The sequence below is a fragment of the Pseudophryne corroboree genome, chromosome 11, assembly GCF_028390025.1.
Source record: "Pseudophryne corroboree isolate aPseCor3 chromosome 11, aPseCor3.hap2, whole genome shotgun sequence".
Taxonomy (NCBI): domain Eukaryota; kingdom Metazoa; phylum Chordata; class Amphibia; order Anura; family Myobatrachidae; genus Pseudophryne; species Pseudophryne corroboree.
Genome location: NC_086454.1, coordinates 198,437,971 through 198,453,783, shown reverse-complemented (window position 1 = coordinate 198,453,783; position 15,813 = coordinate 198,437,971). Strand labels below are relative to the sequence as shown.

Genomic DNA, 15,813 nt, shown 5'->3' with positions numbered 1-15,813 from the left:
CCGGAGCAGCTGGGAACTTTATTACCGAAGCCTATGTTAAACGGTGGTCCCTACCCACCGAGAGACTTCCTTCGTCCATTTCTTTAACTGCCGTGGATGGCAGCAAAATTTTTGATGCAGTTATTTCTTTAAGGACTCTACCAGTTCGTCTGAGAGTGGGAGTTCTTCATTCCGAACTTATTTCTTTTTTAGTGATTCCAAGAGCCACACATCCTGTGGTCCTGGGCCTTCCATGGCTCCGTCTTCACAATCCTACAATTGATTGGACGACTACGCAAATCCTGGCATGGGGTTCCTCCTGTGCTGAGACATGTTTGTTTAAAGTATTGCCTGTCTGTTCTTCCTCCCCCAGGTCGTCTGATGTTCCACCTCCTCCATATCAAGATTTCACGGATGTGTTCAGTAAAGCTTCTGCTGATATCCTTCCTCCTCATAGAGAATGGGACTGTCCGATTGATCTCGTTCCAGGGAAGGTTCCACCTCGAGGCCGAACTTATCCGTTGTCTCTGCCTGAGACGCATTCTATGGAGGAATATATTAAAGAGAACCTAGCAAAGGGGTTCATTCGACCTTCTTCTTCTCCAGCCGGCGCAGGCTTCTTTTTTGTAAAAAAGAAAGATGGTGGTCTGCGGCCGTGCATCGACTACAGAGGTTTGAACGACATTACCATCAAGAACCGTTATCCTTTACCCCTGATTACTGAGCTCTTTGACAGAGTTAGCGGAGCTACCATCTTTACAAAGCTGGACTTGCGAGGTGCATACAATCTCATCCGGATCCGTGAGGGTGACGAGTGGAAGACCGCCTTTAACACCCGTGACGGACATTATGAGTACCTCGTCATGCCCTTCGGATTGAGCAATGCTCCAGCTGTCTTCCAGCATTTTGTCAATGAGATCTTCAGAGACCTTCTATACCGTCATGTCGTGGTCTATCTAGACGATATCCTCATTTTTGCCAACGATTTAGAGGAACATCGTTTTTGGGTTAAAGAGGTTCTGTCCCGTCTCCGTGTCAATCATCTCTATTGCAAATTAGAAAAATGCGTCTTTGAAGTCAAGTCCATTCCGTTTCTAGGGTACATTGTGTCCGGTTCCGGACTAGAGATGGATCCTGAGAAACTACAAGCAATCCAAAATTGGCCGGTACCCTTAACCCTCAAAGGGGTCCAGAGGTTCTTAGGGTTCGCCAACTATTACCGAAAGTTTATACGAGACTTTTCCACCATTGTGGCGCCTATTACTGCTTTCACTAAGAAGGGTGCTAACCCGTCCAAGTGGTCTGAAGAAGCCATGCAAGCATTTCATCTTTTAAAACAAAGGTTCATCTCTGCGCCTGTTCTGAAACAGCCTGACATCGACTCTCCTTTCATCTTAGAGGTGGATGCCTCCTCCGTTGGAGTAGGAGCGGTGTTATCTCAGAGGGCTAAAGATGGCCATTTACACCCTTGCAGTTTCTTCTCCCGGAAGTTCTCCCCAGCTGAGCGCAACTATGCCATTGGCGACCAGGAGTTGCTAGCCATCAAGCTCGCTCTAGAAGAGTGGAGGTATCTGTTGGAGGGAGCTTCTCATTCAATCACCATACTTACAGACCACAAGAACCTTTTATACCTGAAGGGCGCACAATGTCTCAACCCTCGTCAGGCCAGATGGGCACTTTTCTTTTCCAGGTTCGACTTTAAACTCCAGTTCTGTCCGGGCTCTCAGAATCGCAAGGCCGATGCCCTTTCCCGCTCATGGGAGCAAGAAAATGAGTCAGAGTCTTCAGACAAGCATCCTATTATAAATCCGTTGGCATTCTCCACGGTAGGGATGGACTCTACGCCCCCATCAGGGAAAAGTTTTGTGAAGCCGATGCTAAGGAAGAAGCTCATGCATTGGGCCCATGCTTCCCGTTTTGCCGGACATACAGGTATCCAAAAAACCCTGGAGTTTATCTCTAGGTCCTATTGGTGGCCAACTCTGAAAAAGGACGTCTTGGAGTTTATTGCATCTTGCCCAAAGTGTGCCCAACATAAAGTATCCCGCCAGTCGCCTGCGGGGCAACTGGTTCCACTATCCGTTCCCCGTCGACCATGGACCCACTTGTCGATGGATTTCATTACAGACTTACCCATGTGCAACAAGTTCAATACCATCTGGGTGGTAGTTGACTGGTTCACCAAGATGGCACACTTCATTCCTCTCACCGGTCTTCCGTCAGCTTCCAAGTTGGCTCAAGTATTCATACAAGAGATCTTCCGACTCCACGGTCTTCCTGAAGAAATTATCTCAGATCGAGGAGTTCAATTCACAGCCAAATTCTGGCGAAGTTTATGTCAAGTCCTCCAAGTCAAGCTAAAGTTTTCCACGGCTTACCATCCTCAGACCAATGGTCAAACCGAGAGGGTGAATCAGGACTTGGAGGCCTTCCTCCGCATCTATGTGTCCTCCTCTCAAGATGACTGGGTTCAATTACTTCCCTGGGCCGAGTTCTGTCATAACAACCAGTATCATTCTTCATCTGCTTCAACACCATTCTTCACTAACTTTGGATTCCACCCTAAAGTCCCTGAGTTCCAACCGCTTCCAGCAACTTCTGTTCCCGCAGTGGATATCACCTTGCATCAGTTTGCCAATATCTGGAAGAGCGTACGATCAGCTCTGCTCAAGGCATCGTTCAGGTACAAGAAGTTTGCGGATAAGAAGCGTCGAGCAGTTCCTGCTCTCAAGGTGGGTGATCGGGTATGGTTATCCACGAAGAATTTGAGGTTAAGAGTTCCCAGTATGAAGTTTGCACCTCGCTATATCGGTCCTTTCAAGATTGAACAAGTCATCAATCCTGTTGCTTACAGACTCCAGTTGCCTCCCTTCTTAAAAATACCCAGGACATTCCATGTTTCCCTGTTGAAACCGCTGATCTTGAATCGGTTTCATTCCTCACTTCCTCCAACTCCGAAAGTCCAAACTCAACGAGGCGTTGAGTATGAAGTGGCCAAGATCCTGGACTCACGTCACCGTTACGGTCAACTACAATATCTTATTGACTGGAAGGGTTATGGTCCTGAGGAACGTTCATGGACCAATGCTTCTGATGTCCATGCTCCTGCCTTGGTCCGGAGATTCCATTCCAAGTTTCCTCAAAAGCCAAAGAAGTGTCCTGGGGCCACTCCTAAAGGGGGGGGTGCTGTCACGATCCGGGTATCTGGACGCCATTTCTTACCCATCAGATGCCTCCTAAGGCTGGCTCAGCGCTCCAGGACCGGATCCCATCTGTTATCCTGATGTGTACATTCCTGTATCCTCTCCTGTCACTCTGGGACGCTGTCACAGTAAACACCATATTACACCTGGCATGGCATCTCCCGCGGCCTCCGCCGCCGTCCCTGCTCTTCTGCATGCAGAGTGTCTGAGTGGCGATTACGTCAGCCGCGGCCTCCGCTGTGTCCGCGTGGTTGGATGTGCATCTGTCAGCCTGGCGCCTCCTGTCTCCGGTGGCCGGCGCCGCCATTACTGTTTTCATTACCACATGGATTACTAACCAAACTTCCCTCCAAGGGTCTGCATGGGCGCAGCCATCTTGGATTCTGTCAGCTGATCATTTCCACCAATCTGTTCTCAGTATTGATAATCTGCATAATTGCCTAGCCAATCCCTTCCTTGCTGCAGGTATAAATACACTGTGCCTGAGCAAGGAAGGCGTCAGTGCTTTGGTTGTCAAACCTAGTTCCTGTTTGTCTCTCTCCTGTGATTGTCTTCCAGGTTCCAGCTCCTGTCTCAAGACTTCCACCATAGAGACCCGCACCAGCATTCCACCTGCGGTGTAGCCTGACTCTCCAATCCATTGTGGATTCATCTGTTTCCAGCTACAACATTACCTGCTTCCAGCAGAGTACAGCTTCCCTTAAAGGGCCGGTGTCCTTTCTACACTTTACCACTCTCCACCGGTATTATTATTTCTCCGCTCTCAAGTTCTACATTTCAGTTCATATTTCATCGCTCCCAAGTTCATTTATTATTTAACTGGTTCCAGCCAGTATCCACTCCGTGCTAACAACAGTCTGGTTCCAGCCAGTATCCACAGCAGCTGTTTTATCTTCAGCAACCCAGCTTTTCCTGGAACACCAGCTGGCACAATCCTGGGTTATCTCCATTGCTACAGTCGGGCCTGGTAAGGACTTTCCATCTAGAAGATCATAAGAACTATCTCACACTACCAGTGCCCTGTGGCTCCTGCCATCCTGTAGTACCCAGGAACTGTATTTATTCTTTGCTGACTTTTACGTTTTCTTTTACTGCTGCTGTGTTGCGGAGTTGTCATAATAAACATCATTGACTTTTATCCAAGTTGTCGTGGTCACGCCTTCGGGCAGTTATTATTCATGTTACTTACATGTCCAGGGGTCTGATACAACCTCCCAGGTTCCGGTACATCTCAGCCCCTACAACTGAGGCTGCCTCCCGTCAGCTCAGGCCCTCAGTTGTGACACTTATACACACAGCCTGAAGGTAAATTTAGCAAATATTTTTAATAACTTTGTGCATTAAACAAAGTGTGTGTACATTCACACAATTCATTTATGTTCCATATACACCTTATACACACATAGCCTGAAGGTCATGTAATACAATATTTTGAACAACTTTTTGTATTAAACAAAGTTTGTGTACATTAAGCCATCAGAAAATAAAGGTTTCACTATCTCACTCTCGCTCCAAAAATTAAGTATTCCGGAATATTCCATATTTCGGAAGATTTGGATATGGGATACTCAACATGTATGTATGTATTATATATATATATATATATATATAGATATATATATAGATATAGATAAATAGATGTAGCAACACTCATCGTGGCTACATCTGCACTAAACGGGCACTTTCGGCATGGCTAGTCCGCCTTGTCGTGCTGCAGCAACTGCAGCTCCCATTCATACGAGTCTCTGTAATTAGTGAGCATGTTGTTTACTAGCTCAGCATAGTTTTGAGCTTTGTGGTTGCCCAGAAAAGTTTCTGACAACCAGGACGAATGACGGCCTTGCACTTTGCTCACTCATGGAATTTATGAAGCCAGGATCATTTATGAGCTGTCTTATTTGAGGGCCTTCAAAAATTCCAGCTTTCATTTTCTGTACTTAGCCCAGGGCATAGACAGTATGATGCCCCATATATAAACATATAATCACAGGCAGTTACATTAATGGGGTATCACACCTCTGCAACGCTTAGCTCAGACTGATGGTCACCCAGATGGCGATGTACCGCAGCCTGGGCATGCGCAAATAGTATAGCTGATAGAGAAAAACTGTTTTTTCATATTTGGAGTTAGCACCCCCAATATAACTAAAATCAATACTAACATTCCAGGCACCAAACAAAAAAAATAATTTTTATTGTTGGGCAGTATACTTTATACAAAAAAATAAAAACACAGTAGGGTTAATTTAGCATGAAGACAAATAAACTATCAATAGTGCGGCTTGGATTGGGGCTGGAAGACTGGCAGTTGGGATCCTGGCTGTCCGCATATTGACGCCGCGAGAATGCCAGAGTGGGGCGAGCACAACAAAGCTCCTTTCTGGCTCAGTGGCTCGCTGCTCTTGCCAAAGGTTCTATTCCCACTCTATGGGTGTCATGGACACCCACGAGTGAGAATAGACCCTGATGGTCGGGATTGCATATGTCGGCATTGTTAGGTGTCAGGATTCTGGCGTCTGCATCCTGACTGCCGGCAACGTAACCGCATCCCGTGCAGCATGTATGACCTTTTATTGGAAAGTGAGGGAATTTAGTACAGGCGTTGATTAAACAGGAAAACTTATGGACAGGAGTGATGAATAATTTATTAAAAGTTACACATAAAACTGACATCTAACACAACATGTATGATAACATTACAAGCAACTAGTGTATGTGTGTGTGTGCGGGATATATATGTGTGTATGTATACAAATATAAAACCAGATCCCCAGTGGCATGCAAATATGTTAGACCACAAACAGTGAGAGAGATGACCCATGTTTCATACCGTCCTCTTACATCCAACCCCATGACCCTAATCCAGTTCTTACCAAAAGCTCTCAGCAGAACCAACACAATATTTCTGGGGTTTTAAAATGGTTGGGTATGCGTGCACAACAAGCCCCTTGGTATTGTGAGTGGGCGGGATTTAGGGGCCGGTATTGTGACCGGCGGTCTCCTGACCGCCGGTCACATAACTGCAACCCATTCAAAACACATAGGTAAGAAACCTGCGGCAAATATACCTGCCTTCCACCACTATTCCAGTTATCTTGTCACTATATATACAGTATAGGACCAGATCTTCAGATGTGACTGGTTTTCTTAAAAAAAAAACACAATCAAAGGTGCGAACACACTCTTGCGATATCGCATGAATGGGTCAGAATATAAAGATCAGTCCAACCACTGTACAGGCGTATAGCTTAAGCCTGATCATTGTCCAATGTACCAGCCGGAGTTTATTAATTAATCCACATGTGATTAGTTGAGTCACACTAGATATTGAATTTGAATACGATTGCATATTTACCACACCTCCCAACATTTTGTTCCACACAAACCATGCCCCCACATGGCACAAACTCCACCTCCTACTGACCACTATTCATCAGTCACTTTCTCAGAAAGGCTTAACCACTGCTCATAAGCACTGGCCGTTGTAGGTCTGTGAATCTGTAAAGATGGAAAGTGTGTATATAATCAGGGATTAAAGTGGGGAGGAACGAGATGGACCACCTGTAATAGTAGGAGGAACTAGTTCCACCTCGTCCATTGCCATAACCTACGTCAGTTGATGATGCAGGCGGTACTAATGTTACTGATGAGTTGCAGCCACCCCCCATCCCCCTTCATCAGGACCTGGTGGCTCCACGGTCCTCCTCCATCTATAGCCCACCCCTCCTGGTACTCACACATGCTGTGTCTGCTGGACAGCATTTATCCCCCCCTCAGGGCCCAGTGGTTTCTTTTTCCGGAACGGCGTATGTGATGTCATGCTGTCACCACTGCTGAAGTGAAGAAGAGCCATGAAGAGGAGCAGGCTCTGTGCATCTTGAAGATAAGATGAGAAGGGACTGGAGGGACACAGGGCATAGAGCTGCTGGAGGAACACAGGGCTGGAGTGACAGAGGCAGAGATGTGTATAAGGGGCACTACTGTGAGCATTATGTGTATAAGAAGCACTACTACAGTACTACTATTGTGGGCATTATGTGTAAGGGGCACTACTACTGTGGGCATTCTTTATATAAGCAGCACTACTACTCTGGCCATTTTGTGTATAAGCGGCACTTCTGTGGTCATTGTGTGTAAGGAGCACTACAACTGTGGGCATTATAGGTTAGGGGCACTTACTGTATACTGTGGGAATTGTGTATAAGGGGCACTACTGTGGGCTTTGAATATAAGGGGCACTAATGTGTGGTATAATGTGTATAAAGGGTACCAATGTGTAGTGCAACGTGAATTAAGGGCACTACTGAGTGACGTATACATAATAAGGGGCATTACTATGTGGTGTAATATGAATCAGTGGCACTACATGCGGTGTAATGCGAGTAAGATTATGCTACTGTATGGTGTAATTTGAATTGGGGGTACTATTGTGTGATCACGCTGCTTCTTTGTGAGATCAATTCCTTTGTAAAAAAAATATGGGAAGAAGGGCACTAATTTGTAGTTTACAAGGGGTGCCAAAAACACAAGCACTGACCCTGGCTCCGCTTAATGTGGAAAGGGGGGGGGGGGGGGGCGGGAGGTGGCAAGGTAAATGAGTTCCACCACCTATCCAGGACCACTTTAAGCCCTGTATATACTATTATATACAGCACAAGGGGGGTCATTCTGAGTTGTTCGCTCGCAAGCTGCTTTTAGCAGCTTTGCACACGCTAAGCCGCCGCCTACTGGGAGTGAATCTTAGCTTATCAAAATTGCGAACGAAAGATTCGCAATATTGCGAAAAGACTTCTCTGTGCAGTTTCTGAGTAACTCGAGACTTACTCTTCCAGTGCGATCAGTTCAGTGCTTGTCGTTCCTGGTTTGACATCACAAACACACCCTGCGTTCGCCCAGACACTCCTCCGTTTCTCCAGCCACTCCCGCGTTTTTCCCAGAAACGGTAGCGTTTTTTCACACACTCCCATAAAACGGCCAGTTTCCGCCCAGAAACACCCACTTCCTGTCAATCACATTACGATCACCAGAACGAAGAAAAAACCTCGTAATGCCGTGAGTAAAATTCCTAACTGCATAGCAAATTTACTTGGCGCAGTCGCACTGCAAACATTGCGCATGCGCATTAGCGACTAATCGCTCCGTTGCGACAAAAAAATAACGAACGAACAACTCGGAATGACCCCCAAGATATTTTCATAAACATTTGGCATGGGTTTTTATAAAATGCAGGTAGCTTCTGCATTGTACTTAACAAATCATATAAGTCACAACGGACAATCAAAAGACCATTCATACTTACCTTGCACGTTTGTATGGTATATGATAATTACAAAAAAAAATAGTAGATAATGTTTCCTTTGAGTACTTACAAGTGCAAACAGGCCAAAGTGAGGTCACCCACAGCTATTGCTGCTGTCTCTGGGGAGTCATAACCTTGTCACTAGATGAAAAGATTCACTGTAACCTGCTCACTGATCTTTCTTCTACAAAAAGTATCCATGACAAGATAACATGAGGGACATTTATCAAACAGCTGTCTGTTCTTTGAGAGATGAAACAAAGAATAAACTAGAGCTTCGGAATAGTACATGACTTTGTAATAACTTTATAAAGCATCTTTCAGTCTAAGTAATATACATGTAATAAGTAAGATTGGCTGCTATATAACAATACACATCATGCATGCTTTTATCCCGCCATTCTGAAAGGATAATAAGAACAGACAATACTGTACCTAAGTAACTATTAAGCACACTATGGTTGTGAATGAAGAGGTTTAGAACAGTGTTATATCACACGCTTTTTAAAATACTCACTGAAAATGTGACAAATCCCTGATTAACCGTGAGAACTTGCTTGTTGTCTTTTTGGTTTATTGGATGGCTGCTAATATGAGAATTCAAGTTGAGGTGTTTATCATGGTAATCTGATGAATATTTTAAGCATTCAAGCTGGGCAACGCACCGCAGGTGCATGTAAATCTGCAAGCAAGTACAAGCCTTTAGTGCGAGATGAGATTGTTTCCACAGATCAAGGCGCTACTCTCTAATTCCATAAAAAGAATGCCTGCTATATCTCAACTGATACATTTGAAGAAGAAAAAACATTTTGAAATGTTTGTCTCAGCTTGACATTTCTTTAGCTGTAAAACTGTACGTATATGTGCAGACATACGATGTACAGTGTATGACATGTAATGGTTTTATTAGTTATACTCATTGACACTGTAGGTTTAAATGCTGACTAGACACTGAGATGATAAGAAGTCAGAATGCAGAGCTTCAGAAAAGAAAAACGCAAAATGCAATGTTTCACAGAGCATAGAGAAAGATGTTACCTTGAAAATGACATTGCCCCAGTCTTGTATAGCAGATGAAGACAGAGACGATAAGAGCGTGAGACAAAGGAAAGCAGCAAAAGGTTGTGGTTCGTGATGGGGAACTGAAATTCGAATGAAAAAATGAAGGAGGAACCAGCAAATTAAAAAATGCATAAACAGTTACACAGGGGGAGATGTATCAAACTTTGGAGATAAAGTAGAGGGAGATAAAGTACCAACCAATCATCTTCTGATGTTTTACAGACTGTAGGGCATATGTATCAAAGCTTGCAGAGGGATAAAGTGGGGAGAGACAAAGCAGCAGCCAATAAGCTCCTAACTGCCATGATGGTTGGTAGTTTATCTCTCACCACTTTATCTCTTTTAAAGGTTTATACATCTTCCCCATAGAATGAAATCTAACAGTAATGCGAGATTTAGCAGACATAGCAGTTCCTGGTAAATACAGCCACAGACTGTGTGAATTGTCTTCTGATTCAAATCCTGTTATTACCCCTTGGGTACAGAAGGGCTCTAGTACATACTGTAGCTGTGAAAACTCAGCTTATAGTTTTTGCTGTATTAATTTCTTTTTTATTGTATTGTATAATAAATATTGTCTCCACATGCTTCCATACAGCCCCAGCAATCTACCAATCAACACACTGATAGCCATTCACTGTCTGGCTGCAGGCTGGGAGCAGTAGCGGATCTTGCTACAGGCACACAGGATTTTTTTGCCCGGGGCGCCGCCTTTCCGAAGGGCGCCGCCACCACCCGGAGGGCGCCGCCGCCGTGGCAAGATCCGCTACTGGTGGTGCCCCCTGGTGCTGGCTGTCACTGCTGTGCAGTGTGCAATGACGTAATCGCGCACCGCACAGCATTGTGGAACGGCACATAGACACTAGGGGTCATGATTGACCTCTAGTGTTAATGCGGTGCTATGGGAGAGATGTCATGACGTCTCTTCCATAGATCAGAGGAGCGGCGCCGGACAGCAGCGGTTGGGAATCAGGAGCGGGGATGGTATTAATTAAAAAAAAAAAATTCATTTATTTATGTTTTTGTAAGCGGCGCAACTAGGGGGCACAACTGTACTCGGGGCAATACCACTGGGGGCAATACCACTGGGGGCACAAACGGGGCACAACTCTACAGGGGGCATAACTGACCATGCCCCTTTATGAAGCCACGCCCCTATTTTGCCCGGGGCGCCACAAGGGCTAGAACCTGCCCTGAAGACACAAAAAGAAGAAAAGATTGTCTCTTTGTTGGCGCACAAAAGGAGAAAGAATGATTAAATCTAAGAAGTAACTTTTATTAGTAATCAATTAAAATAGATGTGAAATATATTTGGAAAAATATTTTATTAATAAAGATATTATATCAATTAAAAATGTTCACTGTGTCACTTGTTTCATTTACATTTATTAATTCTAAGGGTCCAGACCACTCGTAGCCTATATCCATCAATTGGTATAATTTTAAATAATGTGTCACTTTACAGGGGACCGAAAAGGAAGTTCGTGTGGAATGGGTCCACGTACAGAGAAAGTGTCCCGCAATATAATGCACTTTTTAAATGCAATATATTTCTATAACACCCCCCGTTCTGTGCTCATTTATACAGTTGATTACTTGCCTGTTCTTAATACTAAAACAAGTTATAGGAACAGAACACTGTCATGATTGAAATCATACAGTGTTGCGATCCCCTTTTAAGTTGACACAATGCTGTCACATGTGTTACTTGCCTATGACAAGGAGTTCCTATAATAAGGAAATTCATAAATATGATGGGGTAAATCAATGCATGATATGCTTGTATTCAAATGTCATACATCTGTCTTTTACAGTTTTATCCCATTAAAATATTGGCAGGAAGCCTTTAAGGAAAAACCACAATATTTCTTGTGATGGTTTTATATGTATATCATGTCCTTATTGTGTGTCAGATTTATAAGGGAACAACACCACTAAAACATATATACTGTTTTAATTTTACACCTATAAAAAGCTGCTATTTATTGTACAGGTTTCAGTGACCCCCTGCCCTTACACATCGTGATATCTTTTGAGATATTAAATCACCAATTACTGCATTATAAATCTGAAAACAGCCGTTGCAGTGACACGCTGATGATAATTCAAACTGCGTGCGGCTGGATGTATAGGTGTAAAATTAAAATTAAAACAGTATATATGTTTTAGTGGTGTTGTTCCCTTATTCAGTGAGAGATATATGAGAGATTAAATATCAAATCATCGCTGCAAAGACACTTCAGGTGTACTTTTATCCGCAATAAAAAAGTTGCTATTTATTGCATAGGTTTCAGCGACCCCCTGCCCTTACACATTGTGATATCTTTTGAGATATTAAATCACCAATTACTGCATTATAAATCTGACACACAATAAGGACATGATATACATATAAAACCATCACAAGAAATATTGTGGTTTTTCCTTAAAGGCTTCCTGCCAATATTTTAATGGGATAAAACTGTAAAAGACAGATGTATGACATTTGAATACAAGCATATCATGCATTGATTTACCCCATCATATTTATGAATTTCCTTATTATAGGAACTCCTTGTCATAGGCAAGTAACACATGTGACAGCATTGTGTCAACTTAAAAGGGGATCGCAACACTGTATGATTTCAATCATGACAGTGTTCTGTTCCTATAACTTGTTTTAGTATTAAGAACAGGCAAGTAATCAACTGTATAAATGAGCACAGAACGGGGGGTGTTATAGAAATATATTGCATTTAAAAAGTGCATTATATTGCGGGACACTTTCTCTGTACGTGGACCCATTCCACACGAACTTCCTTTTCGGTCCCCTGTAAAGTGACACATTATTTAAAATTATACCAATTGATGGATATAGGCTACGAGTGGTCTGGACCCTTAGAATTAATAAATGTAAATGAAACAAGTGACACAGTGAACATTTTTAATTGATATAATATCTTTATTAATAAAATATTTTTCCAAATATATTTCACATCTATTTTAATTGATTACTAATAAAAGTTACTTCTTAGATTTAATCATTCTTTCTCCTTTTGTGCGCCAACAAAGAGACAATCTTTTCTTCTTTTTGTGTCTTCAACCTTATTGTCTATGGCGGCACCCCCAACATATAACAGTGAATTAATATCATAATGCATGTATTAATGGGGTTTTTTTTTCATTTAATAAAGAACATACATTGACCTTTTGACTGGTGCAGAAGTTTTCCCTTCCCCTTTGTCCCTTTTTGCTAGAACCTGCCCTGGCTGGGAGGCAAGTATAGAATGCTGCATCAATGTTCTGATTATGTGACCACCATCCGCCCCTACTCAAAGGCCCCCAAAATTGTGGGGCCCTGGGCAGCTGTACACTGTGGCTATAAGTTAATATGGCTCTGCTTTCAGCCAGAGTGAGTCTTAAATAGGCAGCTCCCATTCAAACTTTGCGTCCCCATGTGTCAGAGGTCAGCTGACCAATCCAATATGGCTGCTGCTAGTTGCGCCAGAGACAGCACTGGATAAGGAATAAGGACTAGAGGGGGATCAGGATGGTTGGCAGAAGCAGGGAAATGGACATCTGGGAACACATATTTGATATAATAAGTAGGCAATAATCAAAGCTTTCTGGCAGGATTATGAGGAGGGTTGGTACACTTTTAATAAAAAGTATTTTCTACCCGTGATTGTTGGGGTTTCCTCCCACAATCCAGAATAATACTGGTAGGTTGACTGGCTCCCAACAAAATTAACCCTAGTGTGAATGCGTGTGCATGTACATGTAGTACGGAATATAGACTGTAATTACCACTGGGGCAGGGACTGATGTAATAGCCAAATAGTCTCTGTAAAAGCACTGTAAAATATGTGTGCGCTATATAAATAACTGATAATAATAATGAAGAGTGACAAGGTCGGGGCTGAAGGAGTGGGGGCAGGCCACCCTTTCTTGACTGCCCTGGGCCCGCTGAAGGCAAAATCTGTCCCTGGGAGGGAGGGTGAGAAGTCATAAACAAAAGAGGCTTAGGTGGTCATTCCAAGTTGATCACTCGCTAGCAGTTTTTAGCAGCCATGCAAACGTTATGCCGTCTCCCACTGGGAGTGTATTTTATCTTAGCAGAAGTGCGAACGAAAGGATCGCACAGCGGCGGCAAACATTTTTTGTGCAGTTTCAGAGTACCTTCAGACCTTCTCAGCGCTTGCGATCACTTCAGACTATTCAGTTCCTGTTTTGACGTCACAAACACGCCCTGCGTTCGGCCAGCCACGCCTGCATTTTTCCTGGCACGCCTGTGTTTTTCCGAACACTCCCTGAAAACGGCCAGTTGACACCCAGAAATGCCCTCTTCCTGTCAATCACTCTGCGCCCAGCAGTGCAACTGAAAAGCTTCGCTAGACCTTTTGTGAAACTACATAGTTCGTTGTAATAGTACAACGCGCGTGCGCATTGTGCCGCATGCGCAGAAGTGCCAATTTTTTGCCTGATTGCTGCGCAGCGAACGAAAGCAGCTAGCGATCAACTCGGAATGACCCCCTTAGTCCAGCAAGCCAAAGCCTTAAATACAAACACCTCCTAAACAAACAAATTACAATTATTGGAGTGCATGCCAGGTGTGATGTACACATAAGCCAGAAACTAGAGATGTGTAGGTTCAGATTTATTCAGTTCTTTTCTACAAACTAGCGCAAGATTTATCCTGGATTTATCTTATTGACTATCCAAAACATGTGAGAGTCTGTAGCCAATAAGATGCTGTTTTTGAGATCCGAGTAAATCCGAAACCACACATCTCTAGTTTAAACCACCTTATGCTTATTGCAATTATTCAGTTCCCTTATGTAAGAATACCACCATTCATTTTATTGACAAAAATAGTATGGTTGGCGGTGGGTGAGGGGTAAAATACCTCCCAATATTGGCCAGTATCCTACTAGCAGTGGTACTTTTCCCCTGGCGTCCTTTTCCCCGCTGCCGGCCCTTATCGGGGATTATGCTTTGGGTGCCTCAGGCACCCAAAGCATAACCCGCAATAAGGGGCCGCAGGAGCCCCGATAACACATAGGAACGGGGACTTCTTCCTGATCCCATGTGTTTTCGTGTGATCACAGGTCCAATTTAGGCTGATCAAAACGGAATCTAATTGGATACTGTGATAATGACCATCGGTCATTAATTACGATATCTGCCCATTTGATTGGCTGAAATCGCATTGGGGCTAATAGGATACTGTCCCTAGTGTTCACTGAAAATGGGACTCCAGAAAAGGCTGCAGAGCCTAATAGCAAACTCCCACTTACATCACTCTCCTAGATGCTAGGCAGCACCCAAGCTCTCCCCAGCACTGTGAATAGATGTGTCCCAATGAAAGTATGCAGATGGGGGGAATGTACATACAAAACTTAAACATATGCCATTAGTTCTTTAAATCCGCATACCACCAGCTGGGCATAATAAATGTATATACATAGGTTGTAACAGCTACTGACCTCTCCATTCTACTGACTGTAGCCAAATATTGGTGGTAATTCTGAGTTGATCGCAGCAGGAACTTTGTTAGCAGTTGGGCAAAACCATGTGCACTGCAGGGGGGGCAGATATAACATGTGCAGAGAGAGTTAGATTTGGGTGGGGTGTGTTCAATCTAAATTGCAGTGTAAAAATAAAGCAGCCAGTATTTACCCTGCACAGACACAAAATAACCCACCCAAATCTAACTCTCTCTGCACATGTTATATCTGCCTCCCCTGCAGTGCACATGGTTTTGCCCAACTGCTAACAAAGTTCCTGCTGCGATCAACTCAGAATTACCCTCTTTGTGTATTGAAGGAGGTCATTTACATATACATGTATAAGATCATAGCTATCTTATTTATTTAAACATGATGCAGAATTCCTCAGAATACTACAAAAGTAGCTGTAGAGCAACTCTACATACACGGTGGTAGCTGCTGACCACCACTGTGTTTCTGCATAATGATCTGTGTACAGTATGTGTGCATGTGCTTGCGTGCCTCAGATTTTTCAATGTTCTCTGGACTCTAAAATAATATTTCCCTCTGCAGATTGCCCTATTTTCAGGACAATTGGGAGGTTTGGTAAAAGTATCAAAATGACAGTTAACAGTAGCAGATGATTCGGTGGTGAAATGAGTAATTTTGGAAGGATGTGCCAAGCAGCTATTCCTCATCACGTTATCAGTACAGACAGCTCCATATACCAAGATCCTCTCCTGCCCAAAATAAAAGCCAACACAGCAACACATTAATTACATCGGCATCAACCTGACAAAAG

At 43.5% G+C, this 15,813-nt stretch overlaps 1 protein-coding gene across 12 annotated transcripts in view; it reads right to left on the bottom strand.

Annotated features, from left to right (window-relative positions):
* The window catches only part of SIPA1 (signal-induced proliferation-associated 1), a 310,973-nt gene that overhangs the window by 153,438 nt on the left and 141,722 nt on the right, over positions 1–15,813 (bottom strand). For 3 of the 12 annotated variants that reach the window (XM_063945192.1, XM_063945191.1, XM_063945190.1), the window contains 2 exons: positions 9,520–9,623; positions 8,999–9,163 (listed from right to left, as the gene is read on the bottom strand). The exons of 7 other annotated variants lie outside the window; for them this stretch is intronic. The gene's annotated coding sequence lies outside the window, so the exon portion shown is untranslated. Of the gene's footprint in view, positions 1–8,551; positions 8,666–8,998; positions 9,164–9,519; positions 9,624–15,813 lie in introns of all 12 variants that reach the window. 2 more of the 12 variants (XM_063945193.1, XM_063945196.1) reach the window with 2 other exon arrangements.